At 54.9% G+C, this 8,866-nt stretch overlaps 1 long non-coding RNA gene across 1 annotated transcript; it reads right to left on the bottom strand.

Annotated features, from left to right (window-relative positions):
- Positions 1-4,771: 4,771 nt before the first annotated feature.
- Positions 4,772-7,291, bottom strand: LOC123365150. The gene is made up of 4 exons (XR_006577450.1): positions 7,140-7,291; positions 6,154-6,248; positions 5,707-5,871; positions 4,772-5,159 (listed from the first exon to the last, which is right to left on the bottom strand). It is a non-coding gene; the product is annotated as an uncharacterized LOC123365150 (long non-coding RNA).
- Between the last annotated feature and the right edge of the window lie 1,575 nt (positions 7,292-8,866).

Genomic DNA, 8,866 nt, shown 5'->3' with positions numbered 1-8,866 from the left:
ACCCAGGCTATATAAGAATTCAAAGTTGACTTTTTTTTTGTTGATTAATGAAGATCACTACCCAGCTCGGGGTCTTTTGCATTTTCACAGATCATTAAGCAGTCAGACTGCAGGAAGAAGTCCCCTCTCCATCCTGTAGTTACCTTTTGTCATCTCCCAAGCAGCTTTCTTACTCTCTACTTGGGCATTTCCCTCCGGGGTGGCTGTTGTAGATTTGTCAGTGCACCACATCTGCTTCAGTGTCCCTACATCTGGCTGGAGTCTCAGCCATCACTGCACTCTGTTCTGCTTCTGGGTCCCTGTTAAGGATAGGCAGAGAGCTTATTTCTCTGCTCGGGGCTTTAGAACACAGAAAATTTCCTTTCAAGTCAATAGGTCTTGTCCTTCTCCTGGCTAAGGAGGTAGTCTCATCACTTCTTGCCTCAGGTAGTTGTCTGTATACAGTAGGGATGTAACTTGTTTCATGCAGGAGGGAGTTGCCACCCCTCCCGGTTAGCCCATGAAGTAATGCAAGGCTCAGTTCTCTACCATTGCCCCATCACAGAACTGTCAATGAAAAACCATCAAAGACAACTGCAAACAATCAAAGCCACTCTGGTTTAAAAAAAAAAACATTATAACAGATAGAATTCTTCTGTCTCTGAATAGACAAGACTGTTTCATTATAATGCAGATTGGGGAAAGGCACTTTGGATCCATTCATGGAGGAACCATCTTGTTGAAGAGGGGTGTTTTCCATGAAATATTGGATCCTGGTCCCTGGGAAGCCAGCCAAGTCTGCAACTGACCTGGGGGAAACCTTCTTTATTAGATTACCTTTCCTATTAACAAGTGTAGGCCCTAGTTCACATTTTCTGATGTATATAGTTTTATTGTAATTATTGTATTGTTTCTATCACTAGGGTGACCAGATGTCCTATTTTTAAAGGGACAGTCCTGTATTTAAGCCCTCCTGCAGGTGTCCCAACATTTTCTTAAAAAGAGGCAAATTGTCCTGTATTTTCTGTCTTTCTTCCCCCCTGCTCCCCCCATCAGCACTGGCAGGTCCACCAACCACCCGCCCACCAGTAGTGAATGGGGGTCCTGTGGCCGCTGATGAGTGTGGGTGTAGAAGGGCGAAGACGCAGTGCGCAGGGCTGGCTGCTCTCTCTGCTGGTCCATCAGCGCAGCCTCCGCTGCATGCTGGCTCTCAAGCAGCAGAGCTCCATCCCCTGTCCCGTTTCCGGCCAGTGCTGGCTGCGAGCTGCTGAGGCTATTGTGTGTGGGAAGGCACCAGGCAGCAGACGGTTTCATATCGTCTCTGCTGCCCACCCATTATCCCTTTACGTGCTCCCCCTCTTGCTGGCCTTTCCCTGCTTTGGCCCCCCACCCCTGCTGTTCCTCTGTATTCTTCTCGCTTCCCGCCCGTGGGGCTTGTCCCACTCCCAGCGCTGTATGGAGAACCAGCCCCTGGGCAGAGCACTCAGCTCACTAACAGCTTGGCCAGGAGGCTCCTTCCTTCCCCAACTGCCTCTGGCTGGGACGGCACCCCAGGAAAGCCCACAACCCTCCAGCCTGGGGCACTGGCCAGGAGGAGTCGAGCCCTGCATGTGCCAAAGCCCCGCACAGCGCTGGCACAGAGAAGCCTCTCCGCCCCTCAGCTAACTCTGGAGTGGCAAGGGGGCAGGAAGCTATTTTCCAGCCTGTTCCCACCCCAACCCTGCAGGCTCCACAGCAGTCCCCCAGGCAGAGGATTAGCATCCTCTTCACTCATCCCTCTTCCCACCCTGGATCCTGCCCCCAGGGAGCACAGGGCTGCTCTGTCCCCACTCTCTGCTGAGCCACCTCTCTGGCCGGGTTTGCTGAAGCCCATGCAGTCAGGTTCCCTGGGCCCTGGTGCACAGCACAATGCATCCTTAATGCTTAACCCCTTCTTGCCTGCTTAGTAGTCCAGGGACAGAATGCCACTGGGTTATGTCAGTGGTCAGCAGCAGCCTGGAGGTGTTAGCTGCCTTTTGACACCGTGTGGGCAGGAAGGAACAAGCTGCTTCCAGCCACACAGGTTTTGGGGGGGGGGGCAGAGATGAGCTCTGCAATGACAGGGGGCAGGTCATCCCTTCCCCCCCTCTTCCTTCCCTGCAGCTGGAAGCAGCTCCCGTTCCTTCCCTTCCACATAGAGCTGAAAGGCTGCTGCTGGCCACATTCTGGTGTGAATCCTGACAGAAATATGGGAAGCGGGGCATGTGATCCTGCGTGCCCTCCTTCACCTGTTGCCTTGGGAAGACATGGTGCCAGGTAACAGGAGAAGTGGGTCTGTCCCAGGGGTCCAGCCAGGCATGGAGGGCAGAGAGCACCGGACAAGAAGGGTCCAATTGGTCAGTCATCCCCCCTGTGTGAGAGAGGAGTACGGGAGTGTGTGTGTTGTGGGGGTGAAGGAGGGAGGGGTGCACATCACCCCTCCCCATGTGAACTCTAAAGCCTTAAAGATAAGGTAAATAAAAAGAATCCAACTATACCGTATTTCTTTTTAATGGGCTCAGCCAACTTGATGTTAATTTGTACTGCATAGTTCCGATTGATTGCCATTGAACTTGCTTGAATACAAGTAATTTTACCAGGTGTCCGATACTCAGCATAGGGAAATATGGTCATCCTACCATGGAACCTAGGGGCTGCGGCTACGGCAGGAAGCAGGGCCGGCTCCAGACCCCAGCGCGTCAAGCGTGCGCTTGGGGCAGCATTTTGCCGGCAGGGCAGCAGGCAGCTCCGGCGGACCTTCCGCAGTCATGCCTGCGGGAGGTCCACCGGAGCCGCGGGATCAGCGAACCCTCCGCAGGCATGACTGCGGCTCGGGTGGACCTCCCGCAGACGTGCCTGCGGATGCTTCACCGGAGCCGCGGGACCAGCGCACCCTCCGCAGGCACGTCTGCAGGAGGTCCCCCGGAGCCAAGGGACCGGCAACCAGCAGCGCGCCCCCCGCGGCGTGCCGCCCTGCTTGGGGCGGCCAAATTCCTAGAGCCGCCCCTGGCAGGAAGGAGGCAGGTGGTTGTTGGAATGACTCTAGGAGGAATGCTATGGGATGGCTCTCTGATCACCTCTTCACTCTGCTTCTTCCCACCCTCACCTTTGGGGTAAGTCCATCACCACTTCCTTAGCCATCGGCTGCTGCGTGTGGGCTGGAAACTAGATAGGGCAGTAGAGAGGTTGCACAGGAGGATCCATTGCAGCTCAAGTCCTGCTTCTCACAGCCCAGAGGAATGCATGACACTCAGACTGTGACTGCATTAGTCTCCCACATGTGAGTGTGGCAGGAAAGGACATGTGACATGTTTGCAAACTGCTTCTTCTGGACTGCTGAGGTGGGGGAAGAGCAGCCAGATTCCATCAGGCTCCTTAGGAGCTCTGAGGAAGCTCTGGGAGCTAGAGAGAGGTCTCTGAGATCCTAAGAATTTGCAAGTTTGGAGACATGTGGCTCTTGCTTAGTCCATGGTACCCTGCCGTGCTCCCCTACAGAGCTGCATTAACAGGCAATTCTGCAAGTGACCCTGTAGTGAGGTGCCCTGGCTCCCAGCCGCAGCTGAGAGGGACGAGCCAGAACAACTGCCTCAGTGGGCGGAGCCACCGCCGCCTGTCCCTGTCCCCCGGAAGTCAAGGGGCGGGACAGGAAGTATAAAGGCCCGGGCCCAGCGCTCAGTTGCGCCCCGGCCGCTGGAGAGGACAGACGCTGGTGCCCGAGCTCCTGCTGAACCGAGCCTGCCCCGAGCCCGGTACCCGGAGGAGGACTGGCCGAGCCTGCCCCGAGCCTGGTACCCTGAGGAGGACTCGCCGAGCCTGCCCCGAGCCTGGTACCCTGAGGAGGAGTTGAGCCCTCCCGTGCACCCATATCCTGAGGAGCCGATGCTGGTGGACCCCCCTGCCGAAGCCACGACAACACAGGTACCAGTGGAGGGGGAGATTGGAAGTGTCCCGGGGATAGCCGACCCCAGTCTGGCTGTAGCCGACCCTGAGCCTATGTCAGTGTGTTGCGGCCAGGATCCCCACTGACTGCAGCGGATCCACACTGCTGCTAGGGCCCCGGGCCGGGACGCAGTGGAGTGGGTGGGCCTGCGTCCGCCCTGCCACCCCCTACTCACGGGTGGCAGTATCCCCCTCACCCCCAACGCTCAGGCGTAGAAGCCTGGACTTACCTGTGGGCTGCTCAGCCCTGCCTGAGGGCCTGAGCCCTGTATCTGTGTTGCTGCCCCGCCCTGAGCTCGGGCGTGGGCCTTACAGACTTGACCTGTTCATTTGCTCAGCCCTGCCTGAGGGTCTGAGCCCAGGACTACTGCCTGTTGCCCCGCCCTGATCTAGGACGTGGACATCAAGACTGAACTGCTGCTCAGCCTGCTGTAGTGAGGCGGCCTGGTTCCCAGACGCCCCGAAGGCGAAGAGCGACCCCTCACCTGACAAGGGGACCCATACACGGACCCTTACAGACCCCCATGCCTCTCTATTTCCTTGGTCACGTGTATCGTGTCCTTTTTCTGGTGGCTAGTCCAGAAATAGAGGAAAAGAGCTCACTACTGCTACCACCCGAAGGATTTGTTGGGTTGAGGTCAGCTGTAGAAGCAGACAATAGCGACAGAATCTGAGATTTCAAACTCCTAGAGTGACCTCTTACCTTTATAGACCTGCCCTTTCATCGTACACAGCTATTTTAAAGTTTACTGTGATAGTAAAAAGACCCATTTAAAACTCTTCACCACACAAGACAAAGCCTGCAGTATTCAACATTAACTATTTATTTCTATTCTCCTGGCTCCCAAACTGCTTTTCTTCCCTGCAGCCACCAGCCACATTCAAGTTCTCCCTCTTCTCTACCTGGCTCTGCTCACTTGATTGCAGCAGCTCAGCGGATGGTCCAGCTTTGCTCTTTTGCTTGCATTCTTCAATTCTTTGGATGGCTGCATTTGCCATTGAGCAGCCTGATGGAAATTCCTGAGTCCTCTGTCTGGCCACTCAGGCCCAGCAGCTAAAGCCAAAGCCCCCTGAGAGCAGTGGGAGATTAGCCTGGAGTGTCAGGAGTGGAGGCTTGGCCCATGGGGACTCCAGGCACTGCAGCTGCTGCCACTTACATGGTGAATCCTCCACCCATTACCAAACGGCTCTTCCACATACTGCAAGCTGGTATCACTAGCTGACTAGAACAGAAACCCTTTGTTAGAGCAGGAGATTCTCTTCAATGCTGCATTCTTTGCATGGCTCCCAGAGGGTCACGGTGAAACACAACTGGGCAGCCCCTAGGAGTCTCTCCAGGAGCTCCCTGCTCAGTCACTTGGCACCTACTAGCAATGGTCTCTGACAGTGTCATTGCAGAAGGGGGTTCAGCACATTGTCTCTTCTATGGCTTCCTGAATGGGAGGGAGTTTGGTCTTGTCATTTAAGGACTGGCTGTCAGAGTCAGGGCTCCTGGATTCTCTGGCTTTGGAAATGGTTGGAGTTGGACTGGTATCAGTACAGTGCTTCAGTCCTACTTCTGTCGGTGACATTGTGTGTGACCTTGCAGACAGTTGCTTTCTATCCCTGTGCCCCAGCTAACAGGGATAATACTGACCCCCCTCAGAGGGGCTGACAGGGGTCACCACTGTCATGGCTCAAGTTGGAGTGAGTTGTGCTCCTGGTAGTGAAGGGCCCAGATTTAGTCCCCATGGATGCCCATGGTATCTATGTGGCCATGGTTGTACTCACCTGGCATTACAGGCTGTTTAGCACGGTCCTGGCCATGCGTGGGCATCTGCTCCTGGCCCTCTCTGGCACACAGCTCCATCACACACCAGGACATGGCCTACCAAGGACAATCTCTCAGCTCCCATCTGGTGTTCAGCTCCTCAATGAATGGTGACAATCAGGGTTCTGTCACCTCAGGGGGAGAAGAGAGAGTCTGAACCCCAAAGAATAAGCAATTGAATCAACTGATTCAATGCAGAATTATTGTGCCATACAGGTACATCATAAGGTCCTCTCATGGGTTGGTAACTGGTTAAACACTGCTCTGCACTGACTGCCCTGACCACGGGTGGCCCAATGACTCTCAGGTAGCAGAACACAATGGAAACGTGGATCATCCAGTCTCTCATTTCCAGACCTCCCCAGGGCTAAGGTAATACCTCTGCTGCCCTTGCCCACTGTGCTCACCTCCAAGATGTGCTGGAGTTTGTCTGTGCTGGGGGTTGCAGTCAGTGAGCTCTTCAGCATGGCATCCATGGGTCTGGGCAGGCCTTGTTCAGAGCCTGCCAGCGGAGGGAAATCATGAGTCAGGGTTATGGAACCTGGAGCTACACCTGCCAGGGTGGCAGCTGGCTCTGCAGTCCTTGCCCAGAACAGCTCTCTGCAGAGGGCTTGGTGCACATCAGGGTAGGGAACAGCGAAGCTGCTAGGGATGGGAGCTGAGCTTCCCGGCAGAGTCCAGGAACCGAAGCACAGCATCCACAAGGAAGGGGTTCCCCACAGAGGGGTAACATAATCTCTCACAGAGGGGGAGTCTCCCCCTGACACTTGATTAATCCTATGGTCTGTTTCCACCTCTGCCCACTGCACCCCCAACTTAGCAGTCCAGCTACCAAAGAGAGCAAGGACCAGAGGCCTTCCTGCCCCTGGGACAGAGGAGTAGGTTGATGATCTACCTGGAGGTGAGTGTTGGCCTTCCCCATGCCCGTGGTCTATACTCCATTCAGGGCAGTGCACAGGAACTGTGATTCCTGTTCCAGATCTAGGGGCGGCTTCAGTTGGCTGGCAGGAGACTGTACGTGAGACCTTGCAGTTGGGGGGCGACACAGGCATTACCATGGCCATGGAGGTTTGAGGAACAGGGCAAAGGCCTGTGTAGGGCAAGGAGGGCAGGGATTTGGGAAGCCAGAGCAGAGGTTCAAACTCTTTCTTAATGTGGGTCAGGATGATCCCCATTTCAAAGAGAGAGAAAGTGAGGCACCAGGTGGGAGAGTGACCTGGCCAGGATCACGTTACCACTCAGTGGCAGGGCTGCAGTACAACCTGTTCCCTGCTCTCATCACTGGACCCTGCTGCCCCTTCTGTATGACCACTCCAGCCATCCTTTCCCACAGGCCATCCCCACCACTCTCCAATACCATAATGGAAGCAAGTTGGTAACAGAGTTCACTCACCAATAGGTGCCCCTTCCTGGCCAGGCCTGGTGTCACAGCTTTCTTGCTAGGCTAGCACCCTCGCCGATAGTCGCTAGGGCAGTTTTTTGGCTGGGAACTCAGCCCTTCAGCCAGGTGACCGTCTTTTAGTCCACTCTTTCCTGGGTCACGCTCATCCCAAACTAAAAGTCCAAACGTCTTTAAAAGAAACAAGGTCTTCCGTCCCCTTGTGGGCTCTTCCTCAGCCTGGCTTTGGCTCGGCCTGCCCTTGCTGGCCTTGTACGTCCCCTTCCTTAGAGACCATGGGAGAACCAGTCCTACCCTGGATTCTAGGTTTTGCCCCAAGGCCCTGTACCGAACAGCTAGGCCTGCTCCTGTACCCTTGCTGCGGTTTTTCTCTCAGGTGGAGCTCACTCTGTAATTCATTTGGCCTAGCTCCAGGCTTTATAGCCCACAGGCCAAGTCCCCCTGTTAAATACTCTCCTCCTTAGAAACTGGTCCACAGGGGAGGCAAGTTCTATTCTTGTCCAAGCTTCATCCCTCATCTCGTCGCTGTCACCAGCTGCACGTTTGTACAGCCTGCACACACTGTCTCCAGCTCCCCTGCCAGCTCGCTCACCAGAATTAAGAGGCAATCCTTCTCTTCTGCAGTATCCCAACGCTCTTCCTGCAGCCACTCAGTCTCATTAACAGCTGCTTGCAGAGCCTGTTCTGAAGCCTTTAGCTTCAGTAGCCTTTTTGCTACTGCCGCTGCATCCCCCCAAACCTTTTCCATCAGGGTCTGAGAACCCACCATGGACTGCTCCACCCTTGTGTTTGTCCCTACTTCAGTCTGCTTCATCTTGGTACCAACCATGTCATCCTTCACCTCCCTGCAGCATGCGACAGGGTGTGTTGGTGGAGGGTGTGCAAGGTCCACGCCCATCCCTGCCACCTCCACGTTGCCTGCCTCATGTGGGTTTGTGCCAGAGGACACCTTTCTTTTTTTCTTTCTTTCTACCTTCTTGGGGCCCTGGCCCCTCGTTTTGCCATTCAGCAATTTCCTAAGCAGGCCTGTGTTTTGATATGGCCTGTTCTCTGCACCCAAAACAAAGAACTCTTGTCCCTATCTTGGCATTAGGCCACGCTCGTACACTTTCTCATGCCCTGCTCTCCTGGGCTAACCTTCTCAGCACAGCCCAGGCATGCTCTCCGTGTCTGCTCTTTTTGTCCATGGGCATAGCAGACCCTGGGTTGATTTCCCTTTGCAGGATCTCACACAGGTATTGCTGCTGCTGCATCTGTAGCTCTGCCTGCACTTCCTTCTGCTTCTGTTGGTTTTCTAGGAGCTGCTTGAGAAACCCCTAGACCTGCTTTGGCTGCTTAACCAGTCCCTGGAACTGAAGTGGGAAATCCAGTGACCAGCTCTGTCCCTCGATACACCCACTTGGGAGGACAGAACTTCCTTCAGCAACCAAGACTTCCATTGGCCCTCACGGATCACAGGGGGAATTCAATCTTCCTGACTATGCCAATCATAAATGAATCTACTCATCGTTAGGTGCCCCCACCCCGGCTGCCAGACATGGCATCACAGCCCTCTCGCTGGGCTAGCGTCCCCCATCCATGGTCGCTCCAGCACCATGGCAGGTTCTCTGCCTGGTAATTCAGCCCTCCATCCAGGTCACCACCTTTAGTCCACCCTTCTGGGGCCCAGCTTGTCTCACACTAAAAGTCCAAAGAGGTCTTCTCACAGAAAGAAGTCCTTC

Source organism: Mauremys mutica, chromosome 2 (assembly GCF_020497125.1).
Source record: "Mauremys mutica isolate MM-2020 ecotype Southern chromosome 2, ASM2049712v1, whole genome shotgun sequence".
Taxonomy (NCBI): domain Eukaryota; kingdom Metazoa; phylum Chordata; order Testudines; family Geoemydidae; genus Mauremys; species Mauremys mutica.
This window is presented reverse-complemented; position numbering and strand designations above follow the sequence as displayed.